Raw genomic sequence first — 18,778 nt, 5'->3', positions numbered from 1 at the left:
ACTGCTCATCAAGCCACGCTGAGTCAGCATCCCACATACCACAACTAGAAGGACTCACAACTAAGAATACACAACTATGTACCTGGGAGTGTAGGGGAGAAGAAGGAAAAAAGATAAAATCTTAAAAAAAAAAAAAGTCTATCCTGTCTCTTATTCTTAGGTATGTACAGTTAACAAAGGACTATCAAAAATATTAAGAAAATTTGAAGCATGAAAAAGACCAATCAAAGGAACAATTAACTCCAGAGGAAATAGAGATAAATCAGAGAACAGAAGGAAACACAATTAAATAAACAAACAAACAAGCAAACAAAACCTCAAATGACCTCAAAGAGATTTGAGAAGCTATTACATTTATAAAACAAGAACAGAATACTATGAGGAAAAAAAGTCAAGAGCACAAGAAAAGCTTTTGGAAGTGTAACGGCAGATATGAAAAATTCAATAGAGAGTTAAAAAAAAAAAGGAAATCTTCCAGGAAACAGAACAAAATCAAAGAAACGGAGCTAGAAGAGATAATGAACAAAGGAAACCACTCCAGGAAGTTCAACATCTAAATAAAGGAGGTTGGTGAAGAGAGAAAGTGGAAACCAAAAAAAGGAAATTATCAAAGAAATAGAGAGGGCTGGCCCCTTGGCATAGTGGTTAAGTCCAGTGCATTCCACTTCAGCAGCCTGAGGTCCTGGGTTCAAATCCCAGGCATGGACCTAGACCACTCATCAAGCCCTGCTGTGGCAGTGACCACATACAAAATAGAGGAAGTCTGGCACAAATGTTAGCTCAGGGCTAACCTTCCTCAAGCAAAAAAAGAGGAAGATTGGCAACAGATGAAAGCTCAGAGCAAATCTTCCACACCAAAAAAAAAAAAAAAGAGAGAGAGAGCGAGAGAGAGAAATGGGGAACAACATTTCCTACAAAGACAAGTCCTTAGTTTGAAAGAGCCTTCTGATTGCCTGGTATGTTTTAAAAAATACCCCAGTCTAGAAGCGAAAGTTCAGAACATCATGAATTAAGAGAAAACCCTAAAAGCTTCATAGGAGGGTAAGAAACAAGAGGCTACTCATGAAGGAACAAGCATTATAATGGCATCACACTTATCATCAGACATGAAAGGGCTCAGAAATTTTGCCTCCCAGGTATCCTTTCTGCAGAAGGAAGATGTATATAGGAAACAGTAGAACTCCTCAAGGAGTGCTATGAAAAGGAGCTCTAGGATATCAGCTCTTTAAGCAGCATAAACACAACCAGTTCACATTAAGTCCAAAGTTTAGTCAGCTCCCACAAGAATGGTTTTAAGAAGCGTGGAATAAATTTCAAACAAAAGGAAAAAAGAATAAGAAGCTAAATGATATTAGTTATGTAGTAAAAAAAAGCATATCTTTTCTTTCAACAGCAAAAAAGGACCAATTAGAAACACTAGAAAATAAGTGTACAAGAAGTATGAAGCAAAGAAAAATGCGGCATGAGGTTGAGGAAGTGATAATGTAAGTGTAGTAGACTGATTGCATTAATGGCTCAATTAATGCCTATGCTGTGTCCATACTTTTGGTAGCCTCCCCACCAACTCTGTGCTTGGCCATAGGACTTGAATTAGCTAATAGCACAGTAGCAAACTTGATGCAAGAGGGAAACATGAAAAGGTGTTTGTATGTTTCTGCTTTCTCTCTTGAAGGCCTGCCACCATGATGAGAACAAACACAGGTTAGCCTGTTAGAAGTCTCTGAGGAACACGTACAGGAAAGTCGTCCAAGCCAAGACAATTCTAGACCAAACAAGCCTCAGCTGAATCCGGCAACCAAACACAGACATGGGAGTGAGTCCATCAAAGATCAGTAAAGCCCAGCTGGATCAGCAGAACCAGTCAGCTGACCTATAGATTCACAAGAAATGATAAATCATTGTTGTCTTAAATGACTAAGTTTAGGAGTGATTTGTTATGCAGCAATAGCTAACTGATACAGAAATAAGAGAGAATTTATTTGACATAGATGCAAAGAATATTCTTCTTCAGGTCATCATATTGACCCTCTTGTTAAGGAAATGTATCTCTATCATCCTACTTGACTCAACCAAGAACAATATTTACATCATCATCATAACATAAACTCTGCTTCTTGGATATCAGCATTTAGGAATAACTTAAAGCAAAACCCAGAAGACTTTGTTATGGTTACAGAAAAGAATGTAACTATTATAAGTCTAAAAAATGTAAAGGACAGCTATAAAAACCCAGAAGGTAAAAGAGGGGCTGCAAAAGAAACGGAAGTAAGTGTAGCAGCACTAATATGTTCATTTTAGTTGGTGAAATCAAGAACTATTGTCAGAAGTTGATGGAACAAAACACAGAGGTTTAAGTATTATTTAACGTTGCAAAGGTAACCAGTGCAGAGGAGGAAGTAGAAAAGCTGAGCTAAATGAACACCGCCTACTTTCTGTTCCTCTAGCATGAGAAGTTGATTTTTCTAAATTGAGGTATAAAATACATGCAATAATGTGCATGAAGTGTATTCGTCTTAAGTGAACAGCTCTATGAATGTTTACACGTGCATACACCAGGGCAACCATCACCCGGACTGAGATGTAGAACGTTGCCAGCACTCCAAAAACTTCCCTCATGTTCCTACCCAGTCAATCTACCTCCTCCCAGAAGCAACCTCTCTTCTGACTTCTGTCATGATTGACCTGTTTTGCCTGTACTTGAACTTCAAATACATGAAATCATAGAGTACGTACTCTTGTGTTTGTATTTGTTCATTCAAGGTGAGATTTATTTTATGTTGCTGCATGTATCAGTTGTTCATTCTTTTTACAGCAGCGTGGTATTCCATTGCATGACTATATCAGAGTTTATCCATTTTTCTGCTGATAGATTTCTGGGCTGTTTCCAGTTTGGGGCTATTGTGAATGAAGTTACTGTGAAACTTCTTGTACTTGTCTTTTGATGTGAATCTCATTCCTAACTCGGGTCTTTTTTACTTGCTGTTTCCTCTACCTGGACAGCTTCACCTCCAGATGTTTGCAAGCCTGGCTCTCTCTCACCATTCAGGTCTCAGCTGTTAGATGGTGATCGGAGGGGAACAGGGTGGAGCTGGAGCTCTTGAGGGCTGGCTGGGCACCTCTGTGAGCTAGTTAGAGCTTCCTCACAAAGTGGCATCTTCAGGGCAGTTGGACTGCTTCCATGGCAGCTCCAAGTTTTAAGAGAGTATTCCAGCAAACAAGTGAAGCTTCATCACCTTGTATGACCTAACCTTGGAAATCACCCAGCATTGCTTTTGCCACGTTCTATTAACTACAAGTTAAGTCATAAATCCACCCAGATTCAAGGGTAGGGAAAATGAACTCTACCTCTTGATAGGTGACTGGCAAGAGTCTGAGTGAGCGTGCTGGATTGGAGAGATAGTTCCAGCCAATTTTTGAAAAATATACTCAGTCATACTGTCCTATACCCTTTGTGGTTTTCTCCATAGCATTTTTTATTACTGGGTATTATTTTATTTATCTCTTTGCTTTTCATAAGCCACCTCCCGACTAGACTATGTACTCTAAAAGGGCAGGAACCTTCTCTTTACTATTCTCTACCCTGTCACCAGTACCTGAATGGTGCCTGTGCATAGTATGTGTTCAATGCATTTGATGAATAAAATAATAAGATTTTTGTAGCAGGGAACCGATAGATGCCTCAGGATCATAAACTGAGTAACAGAAGTATAAGTGACTTATTTAGAGATGCTTACTTATCTGCTCAAAGAACTAAAACTAGACATAGTTAAAGGAGTTGCCTGTGGGGTGCGAGATGGGGAGAGGAAGGAGAGGACGAGAGTTAATGCTTTTCTGTGGCACTTGCATGTATGTGAATCTTTAAAATGCATGTACTTTTATTTCTTTGATGTTAAAATGTTTTTAAATTAAATTTAAAATATCATTGTAGAAAATATGAAAAAAACTAGAAGAGGATAAAAACAAATGAAGCGTTATTTGTAATCCCACCACCCAGAGATAGTCACTGTAAATGATGCAGCCTCGGCGAGCCGAGGAGTTGGAAGAAAGATTTCTCAGACTCTCAAGGTCTGGTAGTAGTGCTCCTTTATTCAGAGAATAGTATGGGGACAGGACCCACGGGCAGTGAAGAGCTGCAATGGGTTGAAGGTAGAGCTAAATTTATAAGGCATGGGTATGTCAGTTATTTCTTTACAAGACAAAGGAAAGATCAAGTCATTAAAATGGTATCAGTGCAGGGCTGGCCCCGTGGCCGAGTGGTTAAGTTCGCGCGCTCCGCTGCAGGCGGCCCAGTGTTTCGTTGGTTCGAATCCTGGGTGTGGGCATGGCACTGCTCATTAGACCACGCTGAGGCAGCACCCCACATGCCTAGAAGGACCCACAGCGAAATATACAACTATGTACCGGGGGGCTTTGGGGAGAAAAAGGAGAAAAATAAAATCTTTAAAAAAAAAATGGTATCAGTGCAGGCAGGTGGTTGGATAACTTGGGATGACTTTGGATACGAATCAGGTTGAATCAGGTCAGGATGTTCTATACTTTCTGGAGGATGATAAAGATTGGTGTGTAGGCCAGGACGCCTTGGGCTTCTCCCTCTGGGGCAGCCTCGGTCCGCATAATAAACATTTTGGTCTATTACCATCTTGTTCAAATCATTCAAAATTGATGGTTCTGTATCTTACCTTTTCATTTTCCTTGCCTTAATTCTTTGTGAGGATTTGCTCTGGGGCAGAAATGCTGCCTGGCAAAGGGATTTGACGTAGGGATTTGACGTAGGGATGCTGTTACTTCTTGTTTCCCCCAATCAGAGGTCGGCATAGTTATGCCCTTTGTCTTCTCCACTCTCCACCCCAGCCAACTGCGTCTAACTCACTCTTCCCTCTCCTCTCTTTCTCTCTTGTTCAAGGTCTTCATGAGTTCATCACTCTCTCTTTCTCCTCAGCCAAGTGTGTGGCTTGGTTACCTATTGCTACCTAAAACGTAGTGACTTAACCACCATTTTTATCATTTTTCACAATTCTACAGGTCAGGAATTTGAACAAGGCACAGCCCCATCATCTCTGCTCTGTGTGGTGTCTGCTGGGGCATAATGTCCATCATGTCTGAGGCCTCAGCCAGGATCACTGGAAAGGCTGGGCATTGATGGGAATAGTTCAACTGAGACTGTGTGTCTGGGTACCTGGCTTCTCCTCCGTGTGGTCTCAGAGCCTTTCCCTCTCCACATGGATCTCTCCATCAAGCGAGTCAGCCTTCTTGCGTAGCCGCTCAGGACTCCCAGGAGCTTAGGCCTGGAACTCTGACTGCATTCTGTCAGCTAAAGCAAGTCACAGGCCCAGACTAGTTTCCTGGGGAAGGGACACACAGGGCAGGAACATCAGGAGGCTTGAGTCACTGGGGTCCCTCAACACGGGAGCCTACCACTGAGTCGGATGGATATGAATTCAAATTCCGGCTCCTCGGCTTGCTTGCTCTATTTCCTCAGCCTACTTTCCTAACTTCTCCGAGCCACCATTTCCTTCCTTATCTATAAAACAATTAGGATATGGTTCCTCACAACCAGAATCACCCTGTACATTGAATAGATAAACATATATTGTACTAGGGGCAACACTGCATGGGGTTTCATAGAAGGGACTTGAGCATTAGAAAGATGTGCAAACTGTAAAGCTGAAGGAACCATGAGAACACAAGCTCCTGGGAGCCTGAAGAAATCTTTGAGAAGCCTTTTTAATCTTCCAAGGAACCAGAAGTTGGAGCCAATGGTATTTAAATCTCAGAAAGAGGTGATCTCAGCGAAAAAAAAAAAAAAAAAAAGGATATTATTGTATGGTCCCAGTAAAAAAAGAAATGGATATTATTGTATGGCTCCAGGAGTAAAGAATTTCTTCTTTCTTTCTTACCCATCTTGAATTACTTTCTTCTATTTACCAACCTCTTGTCTCTACTTTAAGTTTTCTCTTTCTCTTCTTTTCTCTTTTATTGACTAATTTCCTCTGCCTAGTAACTGCTTATTCTATTAAAAAACCTGGAGCCACAAAAATCCCTTCCCCTGGTCATCCCCCTTCCTCTTTAGAAGCGAAATCCTTTAAGCCTCGTCCCCATAACTGGTCACCAGCTAAGCTGGAGAAACAGAACTCACATCCCACAGGAAGCCACTAGAACAGTGCCCTTTCTCCTCGCATCCTGCCTTGTCGCTTCTGCTAAGACGCCCCTCCCCAAGGACTGTCTGAGTCTCATTTGAACCAAAGAGATTTATGAGTAAATGACCTTTAACCCAATGAGAATCCTCCTCCTGCAATCTTCTATAATCTTCTTAGGTGTTAATATTTAGCATTACCTTGTACTACCCAGGTGCCAGTAAATGCAACTGGCCAGCCTTATCAGCAAAACCTTTTAAAATGCTTTCCTCGCTTCTTCCCTCTACTTGTTTGATGGAGCTTTCTGTTCTGGCAAGGGGTCAGTAGAAGTGATACCCCTTTAAAAGTCAAAGATTTCATTAAGGGCACAGAAACAAATTCTCAGTTTCTCTCTGCCACAGGATAATTAACACTTTACTAAAGCCCTGTAACAAATGTACCAGTGAGGAAGGTTATCAGTTCTCCAAGTTCAGAGAGCAGATTCTCCCGCAGTAGGTCTGGGATGGAGCCTAAGTTTCTGCATGTGTGAGACATTCCTAGGAGATGCTGATGCTGATGCTGCTGATTTGGAGACCACACTCAGCAAGGATATACAACTCAGTAGCAGGGAAGGTGAGGGCCAGGCTGTGGACGTCTTCCTGCAGCTCTGAGGGGCAGCAAACAACGCTCAGTTTTTCCAGGCATTTCCTTGGAGGGAAGAGCCTGGGCTTTGGGGTCAGATCGAGCTGTGTTCTAATCTTCGTTCCCGGTCCACTGGGTGGTCTTGGGCAAGTCATTTAACCTCTGTGAGACTCAGTTTCCTCATTTGCAAAAAAGAAGGTGGAGGTAATACCTGTCTGGCTGAATTGTCCGGGAGATTTTGTGACACAGTGTGTGTGACGGACTAGCATTGTGCTTAGCACATATAGGCCCTCAGTAAATGGTGCTCGCTGTTGCGAGATGGAATCAAGAGACTTAAGCAAGAGCCTGCTGTCTTCAGCTTTTCCACATTCAAGGTGAGGACTTGGCTTGGTTTTCACAGGCCCAAAGTTAATAAACAGCAGCGTTAGTGGGTGTGCTCCCAGCGTGCAGATGGTTTTTCTGCTCTCATGGGTACATTGGAGCCACCCTAGGGCAAAATGAGGTAATGCTTTGGAATTGGACAGAGGAGGCCTCTTTCTCATTACTGTCACACCCTCAGATGTTAAGGTGTCTTTTATATACTGTTTTCTATTATTAAGTTCATGTGACACCTTTGTCGCAGATGCTGCTCAAATGGCAAAAAATAAAAGCACTCCACAGTTCTTGTGGGTTCTAGTCCATTTTCTCCTACACATACAAAAGCATTTTCTTTGGTTCCACGTGTCCCGTTACTAAGTCTCTGGCTTTCCCAGGCTCCCTAATTAAGCAGCAATACCTGCAAATCTTTTAAAGGACTTATTCTGTTTGCTTGACCTTTCAAATCACTTCAGAATAACTACAGACTGCTCTGCTGATAAATAGGAGAAAGAAACACCCAACTTTTTTTCTCTGGGTTTCTGTCTGTTTTGACTGTTGCAGTTTACACCCACATGTTGTCTAACTTTTACTGATGATTCAACAGAAGCCACCAGCAGCAAAACCAGTTGCTTTGTGGTTGAGAACACCCTTCTGCTGGCCTGATTTTCTATGATAATGGCAATGACCTGATTTCTGGAGGTGAAATTTCTGGCTTTCTCTCTCAAGATGCTTGAGAAGAGATAAGAGCAACAGCATGTATGATTTTTTTTTTTTTTTTTTGAGGAAGATTAGCCCTGAGCTAACATCTGCTGCCAATCCTCCTCTTTTTGCTGAGGAAGACTGGCCCGGAGCTAACATCCGTGCCCATCTTCCTCTACTTTAAATGTGAGAAGCCTACCACAGCATGGCTTGCCAAGCACTGCCATGTCTGCACCCGGGATCCAAATCAGCGAACCCCAGGCCGCCAAAGTGGAATGTGCGCACTTAATCACTGCGCCACCAGGCTGGCCCTAGCATGTATGATGAATTCATGAACATATATCCTGAAATTTATTTCTCCTTACTTATAGGACTAGTTCATTTTAGCAGTATAAAAAAGACTGTATTTTGGGGCCAGCCTGGTAGCACAGTGGTTAAGTTCACATGTTCCACTTCAGTGGTCCAGGGTTCGCCGGTTCGGATCCCAGGTGTGGACATTTGCACCACTTGTCAAATCATGCTGTGGTAGGCGTTCCACATATAAAGTAGAGGAAGATGGGCATGGATTAGCTCAGGGCCAGTCTTCCTCAGCAAAAAAGAGGAGGATTGGCAGCAGATGTCAGCTCAGGGTTAATCTTCCTGAAAAAAAAAGAAGAAGAAGACTGTATCTTGAGCGCAGTCATTTTCTCTTCATTTAGGTAAAATTCCTAACCTGCAGTTGCTACAATTTTTAATTCTCGAAATTAAAATTGAGCAGTGGGAAGTGTACAATACAGAGTTGTTAAGACAGAAAGGAAATAAGTGATGTAAGGCTGAATAGTGATTTGGGGAAATCAGAGATGGTGCCCAAATGGTTTACTTCACTAGCTGTGAATATGTGTTCACTAACCTGATGTGTATCTCAGAGACCTCTTAAATTTTTACCTTAAAGCTATTTAACACTAATTAGCATATTAAAATTTTACATTTAGGCAGCAAAGATAGGTCATGAGATAGGCTAATTAGTTGGGAGGAAACTTTGATGAAGAAAAAATATGAAGAAAAGCAAAAGGAATTTAAATTGCTTTTCCTCCAAAGACCCTACACATACTCAAGTTGATGAAATTTCCCCATTTTCAAGCCTCTATATTGACCCACATCATATATATATATATATGTAAGGTGCTCTTCTCTTTCCTATAGAGAGCTGTTTATTGAGGCAGCAAATATTTATTAGGATAGCCTGATCCATGCCAGGCACTATGCTAGGTGCTGGAGGCTGTGAACAAGACCATCAAGGACTGCTCATTCCAGATGTTAATATAGGATATTAGTTGAGTCTTCTTGTTACAAGAAACAGAAAGCTACTCTAGCAAATGTAAGCAAAACTGGGAATTTATTGGAAGGCTACTACTGGAAGAGTTACACATCCAGGCCCTGGAGAGGGCAGGACCAGTTGTTCATGGATCTTACCTTTGGCCAGTGACGCCATTATGATGACTCAGCCCCAATAAATACCAACCACTGTGTCCCTCAGCTCAAGTTTCAGGTTTCTAGGGAGAGAACCTGATTGACTCACCTGGGGTAAGGTATCTATCCCTGGTCCAATCAACCACGGCTGGAAGGGCAGGCTCACATGTTCAAACATGGCCAAGCAGACCTGTCCCTGTATATTTCAGTCTTCCCAGAAACTGGGAGACTTTGTGAATGGAGCAGACACTCTAGTTAGTTTCTGTATTATATAAGCCCTAATACTTAAATAGGTTCAGGGTTGATATTCAAAATGTTTAACAACTTCTATGATCCAGGCACTGAGTATTCAGAGAAAATGCTGGTTGTAGCCCGGGAACAGGGTGCAGGAGGACCCCTCATCAAGCATTAACCTCATAGTTACTAGATCATAGGGAGATGCAGGGCATCCTACGGGAGCAGCCAGGGTGGCCTTGGAGAGGCGGGGCTGTAGGGAATTTTCCTAGAAGTTCAGGTGTCCTAGAAGCAGACTCTGAGATGTGTATTCATGTGGAAGTGATTTATTAAGGAAATGTTCCCGGAGAAGGACATTAAGAAAGCAGATGAAGCAGAACAGGGAAGGAGATGAAGCCAAGCAAGGGTGTTGTATCAGGGTTCTCCAAAGAAACAGAATCAATAGGAGATATCAGAATCATATGTATATATGATTATATATATATAAATTTTGATCTCGTAAGTTAGAAATTTATTATGAGGAGATGGTTCACATGATTATGGAGACTGAGATGTACCATCATCTGCTGTCCACAAGCTGGAGACCCAGAAAAGCTAGTGGTGTAGCTCCAGTCTGAGTCTGAAGACCTGAGAACCCGGAGAACTAGCTGGATGACACCAGAAAGTCACAGTCCTCTAAAGCATTAGTTTCCTTAAATATAAAATAAAAGGTTTGAGGTACATGATCTCACCTCCAATCTTCCATAGATGACTTCTTCCCTAATAACATTAAGAATTGTCTTCATGTGTCTAGACTGTGCCTAGATTTTGAGATTCAAAGGTAAACAATACATATAGTGGACACTTAGCTTTTTTTCTTTGTTTCGAGAATCTAATCTTACTTTCCTATTCGCTGATCTTTATTGGAGGGAATCCCCCACACATGTGGTGTTGGTGGAAAATAGTGGCAGCTTCCCAAAGGGCCCAGATCCTCCCTTGTCAGCCCCAACACAGGCAGAGTGCCTGAGCATCGTGGATCGACGGGGTGCTCTCTCCTAGAGTTTGAGTTTGGAGGAGTGACACCTGGAGGCGCAGATGATTTGGAGGTCCTTCCTTGCAGGCAGCAGTGGCTTGCTGACCACACTCTTCTGGAGTGTGGACTCTGCTGGGGTTCCTGATGCCCAGCCCCTTGGAGCCCCTTAGGCTGCACCTTTTCCATGCCTGGTCATACAGACTTGATTCCCCTGACATCCTTCTCCTACGTTCCTTCTCTGTTTAGTTAGCTTGCACTGTTAGCAGCCAAGAACCCTGACTAATAAAATACAACAAGCTCACACTATAAATAATATATTTAATAACTTCAAAAAGCCTTAGGTAGTGGGCCCCCCTGTAATGGCACAAACAGTAGATCCTACTATTTTCAGTCCTATATCATTGGTCAAGAGCTGTCGACATGTCTCTTTCCATCTCTGGAGGGTAAGCATCTTGGAGGCTGGGACTGCAGACTCTTGCACTGGCGTGGACTCATGTCTAGCAGAGACTCTCGCACAAATTAGGCTTTCACTAATGAGCAAATGAATAAAAGGTAACATATCATGGTACAGACAAAAAGAAAATGGAAAATTAGCACACAATTTTTACTAAAACTCTATTCTGAGATTTTGTACACAAGTGCCTGAACAGACGACTGTTACTGCAAGGATGTTTTTTTTTCAGATATTGATGAAAACACTCTTTTATGTGCCTTTGTCTTTGTCCAGCTCTGTATCCAATTTGTTTACCCTGTTTTCAGGCATGAGGCTGAATGTCCCATGACTGTTGTTTTAGATGATGTTTATGTGCAATTTTCCCTTTGTTCCTTGTAGATAAAACTTCTTAATAACCATCAGATCAGATTCCGAAGCAGCTAAAAAGCAGTGTCTTGAGTGGTCTTCCATCTATCCCCACTCTCAGCAGGATCCAACAAAAACATCCCAAACAAGTGAAGATCTGTTTGCTTTAAAGACGCACAACAAAGAAACTGTGAAAGAAAAAGTAGTGAAGTGTGTGCCAGGCAAGAGAGAAGTTTCTTCTTATAGTTTTTTAAAATCATAAAAGATGAATTCATTATTATCCCAAGATCTCTTGAGTCAGAAATTCCGGCACCTGATTATTCTATAAAATCAGAATGATGGCATCCTTGGAGAGAGAGTTGCCTGGTAACTCAGATCTGAGCGTTGTCTTTAGATTCCTCTGGAATCATGTGTGTCTATTTCGGTTTTTCCGTTGAGCTCATTTCCTTCCCTATAATCTGAAAACTGAACAATTTTGGGGGACAATTCTACTTATAAGAAAGACTCTTTTCCTCCAGAAGATATTTTTACTTGGAAGTACAGCTGTCTTCACGCAGTTGAATCACTCTATTTTCAGGATTGTTGCATGAACATAAAGGAAAAGAAACAGAAAAAAATCCATTGACATACAAGAAAAGGAAAAATGCCAGCTGAGAGGAGATTTCAGATTGAGATGTATCGTTTTGAGGCTGAAAGCCAGACACGGGCTTTGTAAGAGAAGAAACTAATTCAGCATAAGATCAAAGAAAAATTTACCCATTTGAGAGATGCTTTGCAAACTCATACCTCCCCGCTGCAGCAAGGAGAGCTGTCCAGGTAGGCTCTTACTCGCCAAGCTCGGAAGCCCTGTGTCTACCCTCTTCTGAATTAGTGACCGGTCCCAGATCTTTTTTCATGCTGGTCTTAGACAAAAGAAAGTAAGATAACTGTTATCACTTAGGATTCTTTTGGATAAAAGCAAGAGAACCCAAGTGAGAGACCTTATACAAAAGGGAAATTATTGGAAGGATTTGGAGCTCTCACAAAAGCCTACCAGGTAGTTTGGAAAGGGGTTGGAAGCAAGGCTTTGGAAGCTAAGAGGCAGGAAGCACAGAAAGGCTGAGAAGGAGAAATAGGCTAGCAGGAGCCTGTGATGAGGTCAACGAACTTCAATGAGCCATTCTATCTTTGTATTACTCACTCAAGATTCATAATCCCAGGAGAGAACGTCAAATTGGCTGAGTCTAGGTCGCATGCCCGGGCCTGCTGTACAAGGCGGTGAAAGGAGAGGTCTACTGGAAGGAGCCTCCCCAAACCTCTTCAGCTTCCCAGATTTACAGTCACGTCAAGACCGTCCACAATAGAGTGGCAGGGAGTCAATCCCCTCCCTGGAAGAATGAATGCTAGAAAGTCAAAAAGTGTCTAATGTTCACCACTGTCTTAGGTTGTGTTCCCGGAAGCAGAGATGGAGGCAGGGATTCTCATATGAGAGACACAGTGCCAATGTGCTTTCAGAAGGGAAGGGAAGCGGGATAGAGCAGGGGAAGAGGCGAAACAAAGATGAAGTTTCAGTTGAAGTCTAACTTCAGCCTGATCCCATGGGAAGTTCTGGAGTGTGAATGACACCACAGATTTGTCCCCTTTGAAACAAAGGGGCTCAGATTTTGTATCCTTTTATCGGTCAGTCATTCAGTGCACAATGATGCACTTGAGGGGAAATATAGCCTCCTAGGCATTTCCCAGTGAGGTGGCTCCCATTGGCCAAGAACAGTTCTCTGGAGAAGGGTGTAAGTTTGAGCTGTTAGCAGCAACACTTACAATACCTGGGGATCAGGGCAGGGCACCAGCAGCCTCTACTACAACCACAATGTAAAGGAAAGGTACTTGGATTTCACTTATTAAGTCCAGGGCTTCCTGTCTGTAGACCGGCACAAGCATCCTGGGACTTCCACTAATTCTGGGACAGCTCAGATGAAAGGGATTGACTATTTATTGTGTGTCTCATTGGGGAAAATAATGTAATTAACAGAAAGATACTAACAGACAGACTAAGAAGATGTAAAGTTTCTTTAAAAGAAAAAGACGTGGAGACTTATGGGTCTATTCAAAGGACAGAGGCTAAAGGAGAGAGGGTTACAGGAAGGAGATCACTGAAAAAAAAAGGAAAGAAATAAGTAGACTTTCTAATGCGTTTGAAGAAATGCATTAAAAACAATACTTAAAGAAGCCTTATAGACCTAATGAGAAATTCGGGACTAATTCATGATATGTGCATAGAAAACTAAGCAAAAAGAAAAAAGAGGCTATTTTAACTCCAATAAAAATGAAAAGTTGTACAAGAAAGGAAATGTAACTATGATTAACAACATTTACAAAATGAATAAACATTACTCGTCGCATATGATTAACAATAGTAATAATATGAGTAAACAATATTTCTACATTCTCAATGATCTAAGTATAATACAACTTTAAGTAAAATTTGTGAGAACTATATATATATATACACCTATGGAGGAGGGCAGTATGGGAAGCGGCCATTAAATAGAGTTTGATCCTCATCTTCCATAATGGTAAGTTATGCTGGATATTTGCTTATTTGCTCTCAAATTCATACCCTGCCTTTCCCCTCTTGGGCTGCTATTGCACAGGGCTACTCCTGTAAGCTGTGCTTCCCAGACCTTGATGACTGGCTTCTGGCTGAGTTCAGCCAATGGAAGTGCCGGGAGATTGGAGGGTGGGAGTCCAGGAGAAGCCGGGATAGTTCTCCTTCCCACACTGTCTGCCTTGGGCCACTTCTCTGGTAGTAGCTGCTTCTCCTCTATGGCTTCAGCTTCCTCCAAACATTCCCTGCTGCTGCCAAGCCAGCCTATCTGGGTTGTTGCTTCCTCTGATGGCCTCTGTTAACACCACCTTCTCCCACTGACCTGCTGGCCCTGGAGGTAATAGTGGCTTCTTGCAATTCTTGCAATCTCAGGGTTGCCTCCTCTTCCCCTGGTTATCCTTCTAGGTTTCTAATCCAAGGTTTCTCAGCCTTAATACTATTGCCATTTGGGCTGATCTTTGTTGTGGGTGTTGTCCTGTGTATTATAAGATGCTTAACAGCATCCACAGACAGACTCTACCCACTAGTTATTATCAGCCTCCACCCAGTTGTGCCAACAAAATGTCTCCTGACATTGTCGGAACATTGCCAAATGTTCCCTGGGGCACAAAATCACCCACCCCTAATTGAGAACTACAGTTCCAACCACTTTATAGCTGTATTATATTTTCTCTATTAATTATCTGATGATGGTTTTATTTTTCTGACTTGAAACTGACTGATTCAGGAAACTATAAACAATGTCTAAATTTGATAAATCAAATATTAACATAACAAGAAGGCTATTTCAAAATATGCAACCAATAAAAGAATAAATAAATAAAAGTCTTGAATGCAGTTTCTTCTAGAGAGTAGGATCGAAGGGGAAGGAGGGGTGATTTTGAACGTTTTACTATTATTTTATTTTTAAAATTTGTGTATATATAGCTGATAAAAACAAAATACTAGGAAAAGAGAACATGGAAGATGTGGCCATTCTATTACCAGATAGAAAGTTCCAGAGAAAGGCTCCAAATTCTCATTCTCATGAGAGATTAAAGAAGTGCTTATTCTGGTCTTTTGTTTCTAATCTCATCTAAATCATATTCTCTTATATTTTACCCAGAGGCAACTGTGGCAGTCATCTAGCTTGAATCATGTATTTCTTTCTTTTCCAAGATAACTCCAGGCTGCCTCCTCCCTAATGGTTCTGGGTGGAGAACTGGCTAACCTGGTTGTAATTATGTAGTAGTCAGAGAAGACAGGAAAAAACACTATGATGAAAACACTATGGTAAAACTCTCTGGTAAACAGTGTGGTAGAACACTATTGAAATAACATTAGAGTCCCTGGATCTTCGTGGGTTGTCTCCCCCTAAAAAATGGATGTGTTGGCTGCTGGTGGGAATGCAAACTGGTACAGCCACTATGGAAAACAGTATGGAGATTCCTCAGAAAACTAAAAATAGAACTACCATACGATCCAGCCATCCCACTACTGGGTATTTATCCAAAGAGCCTGAAGTCAGCAATCCCAAAAGTCCTGCGCACCCCAATGTTTATTGCAGCACTGTTTACAATAGCCAAGACGTGGAAGCAACCTAAGTGTCCAGCAACAGACGAATGGATAAAGAAGATGTGGTACATATATACAATGGAATACTACTCAGCTGCAAAACAGAACAAAATCATTCCATTTGCAATAACATGGATGGACCTTGAGAGAATTATGTTAAGTGAAATAAGCCAGCGAGAGAAAGATAATCTGTGTATGACTCCACTCATATGAGGAATTTAAAACTATGGACCAAGAACAGTTTAGTGGATACCAGGGGAAAGGTGGGGTGGGGGGGTGGGCACAAAGGGTGAAGTGGTGCACCTACAACATGACTGACAAACATTAATGTACAATTGAAATTTCACAAGATTGTAACCTATCAATAACTCAATAAAAAAAAAAAATGGATGTGTCGGGGGGTGTTCCAGATCTTGCTTTGCTGATGTGTGTCAGTGCTCCTTATTTGACTAGCGTGTCTGTCCCCAGCCTCCATCTAGCCCCATCTCCCTCACACTGTGATCTCCACCCCCAGCTCTAACTCATCTTTACCTCCCCCGCCCCCCCTCAGCAACTGAAACAGAGCCTGAGGATTGAATTCCTGATTTGCTTGATTGACTGGTTGTGGTTGTGTTCCAGTTGTTTTGGAAATGCATCCATCTGATATATGACCAGGTAACAGAAGACAGTTTTCAACTCTCCAAAACATAAAAAGATGGAAATGTATGTGTGTATGTATATGTCTGTGTGAATAAATATGTATAAATATACATACAAATATGACATAGATGTATTTTTATATCTATATATTTGCTTATATGTTAAATACATATATGTATGTTTTAGTATATACATTAATATCACCATATACTTATTTATGTGTAAATAGCTTTTTTCTGACTAAAAAAGTAATAAATGCTAATTATGAAAAAACAGAAAATACAAAAAATATTTTTAAAAGGTAAAAATTACTAATACTCATACAATCCAGTGATAAGTACTGTATGAATCAAAATTAATTTCAGCTGCCAAGGGGGAAAATATTAAAGATAACAGTAAATAAGATGAAAAATATTTCTCTAATATGTGATGTCTCAAGACAGGCTGTTCAGAGCTTGTATGGTTTGGTGGCTCCAGAGTTATCACAACCCATCTATTTATAACTCTCCACTCCACGATTCGTAGGATATGAACCTCATTTTCATGGTCCAAGGTAGCTGCCAGACCTCCAGCCCTTACATTCACATTCCACGTAGCAGATTGGAGGAAGGAAACAAGAAGGGAGCAAACGGCCCATGACAGCTGTCTTTTGAGCTGGTTTCCCCAGAAGCTGCCACACAACACTTTTTATAACTCATTGTCCAAAACTCAGTCACACAGTCACACATAACTACTAGGAAAGATGGATAATGTAGAACTTTTATCTAGGTAGTGGAGTGATGTCAGTAGGAATAGCAAAATCAGGGCCTCCAAAAATCCACTGCTCCATAAAAGTAATGAGAACACTGGCAAAAATTGTAAAAATCTTCTTCAGAATGCTGGATATAAATCAAAGATTTATAAGAATCCAAGAAGCATTTATTCAAGAAAGGTGGCTGATTCATTGTAAGAACGGTGAGCTTTGTGCCGTTTTTGGTTTTTTTTTTGAGGAAGAATAGCCCTGAGCTAACTACTGCCAATGCTCCTCTTTTTGCTGAGGAAGAGTGGCCCTGAACTAACATCCATGCCCATCTTCCTCTATGTTAATACGTGAGATGCCTACCACAGCATGGCTTTTGCCAAGCAGTGTCATGTCCGCACCCGGGATCCGAACCAGTGAACCCCAGACCGCCGAGAAGCAGAACATGTGAACTTAACCGCTGCACCACCGGGCCAGCCCCCTTTGTGGTGTTTTAAATTTCCCTTTTCACATCTCCCTTTCCCCACATGAAGAAATAAAGAGCACTGATAAAGGTAACTACACAGGTAAATATAAAAGACAGTATAAATGTAACTTTTGTTTGAAACTCTTTTTTTCTTTCCCATCTGACTAAAAGACAACTGCATAAAACAATACTTATAAATCTGTCGATGAGCATATAATGTATAAAGATGTACTTTATATGTCAATAAGAGCGCAAAGGAAGAGGGAGGGAATAGACTTATATAGGAAAAAAGTTTCTGTATAGTATTGAAATTAAGTCGGTATTAGTACAAATTAGATTATTATAAGTTTGGATGTTAATTGTAGTCTCCAAGACAACCACTAATAAATAACTCAAAAAATATACTAAAAATATTACAAGGGAATAAAAATGATACACTAAAAAATATTTCACACAAAAGAAGGCAATAATGTAGGAACAGATAAACAAAAAATACACAAGAACAAATAGCAAAAGAGCAGGCATAAATTCTATCTTATTAGTAATTTTATTGAATATAAATGGTTTAAATGCTCCAATCAAAGGCAGAGATTAGTAGAATGGATTAAAAAAACTACGATCTGGGGCTAGCCCCACGGCCGACTGGTTGGGTTCATGTGCTCCGCTTCAGTGGGGTTTCGCTGGGGTTTCGCTGGTTCAGAGCAACAGTTGTTAGCTCATGTGCCAATCTAAAGATTGTGCCAATCTAAAAAAACAACTATGATCTAGCTATATTGTGTCTACAAGAGACACTTTAGATTCAAAGACACAAATAGGGTGAAAGCAAGGGGATGGGAAAAGATATACCATGCAAAGAATAACCAAAAGAAAGCTGGAATGGCTATACTAATATCAGACAAAATGAATTTTAAGGCAAAAATTGTTACTAGAGACCAAGAAGGACATTTTCTAATGATCAAAGAGTCAATTTCTCAAGAAGACGTAGTGATTGTAAATATGTATTCACCTCACAACAGAGCCAAGAAATAAATGAAACAAAAACTGACAGAATTGAAGGGAAAAATAGACAATTCCGCAATAATAGCTGGAGACTTCGACACCTCTCTTTTTTTTAAATTTTATTTTATTTATTTATTTTTTGAAGAAGATTAGCCCTGAGCTAACATCTGCTGCCAATCCTCCTCTTCCTGCTGAGGAAGACTGGCCCTGAGCTAACATCCATGCCCATCTTCCTCTACTTTATATGTGGGATGCCTACCACAGCGTGGTACTGGGCCAGCCTGACACCTCCCTATTGATAATAGATAAAACTATTAGACAGAAGATCAACCAGAAAATAGAAGACAAAGTCAGAAAAAAAAATAGAAGACTGAAACAACACTATAAACCAACCAGACCTAATAGACATCTGTAGAACACTCCATCCAAAATCAACAGAATACACACTCTTCTCAAATGCACATGGACCATTCTCCAGGATAGAACATATGT

At 41.0% G+C, this 18,778-nt stretch overlaps 1 long non-coding RNA gene across 1 annotated transcript; it reads right to left on the bottom strand.

Annotated features, from left to right (window-relative positions):
- Positions 1–10,804: 10,804 nt before the first annotated feature.
- LOC139075976 (uncharacterized) lies at positions 10,805–14,339 on the bottom strand. The gene is made up of 3 exons (XR_011527084.1): positions 14,212–14,339; positions 12,092–12,207; positions 10,805–11,872 (listed from the first exon to the last, which is right to left on the bottom strand). It is a non-coding gene; the product is annotated as an uncharacterized lncRNA (long non-coding RNA).
- Between the last annotated feature and the right edge of the window lie 4,439 nt (positions 14,340–18,778).

Source organism: Equus przewalskii, chromosome 15 (genome assembly GCF_037783145.1).
Source record: "Equus przewalskii isolate Varuska chromosome 15, EquPr2, whole genome shotgun sequence".
NCBI lineage: Eukaryota > Metazoa > Chordata > Mammalia > Perissodactyla > Equidae > Equus > Equus przewalskii.
This window is presented reverse-complemented; position numbering and strand designations above follow the sequence as displayed.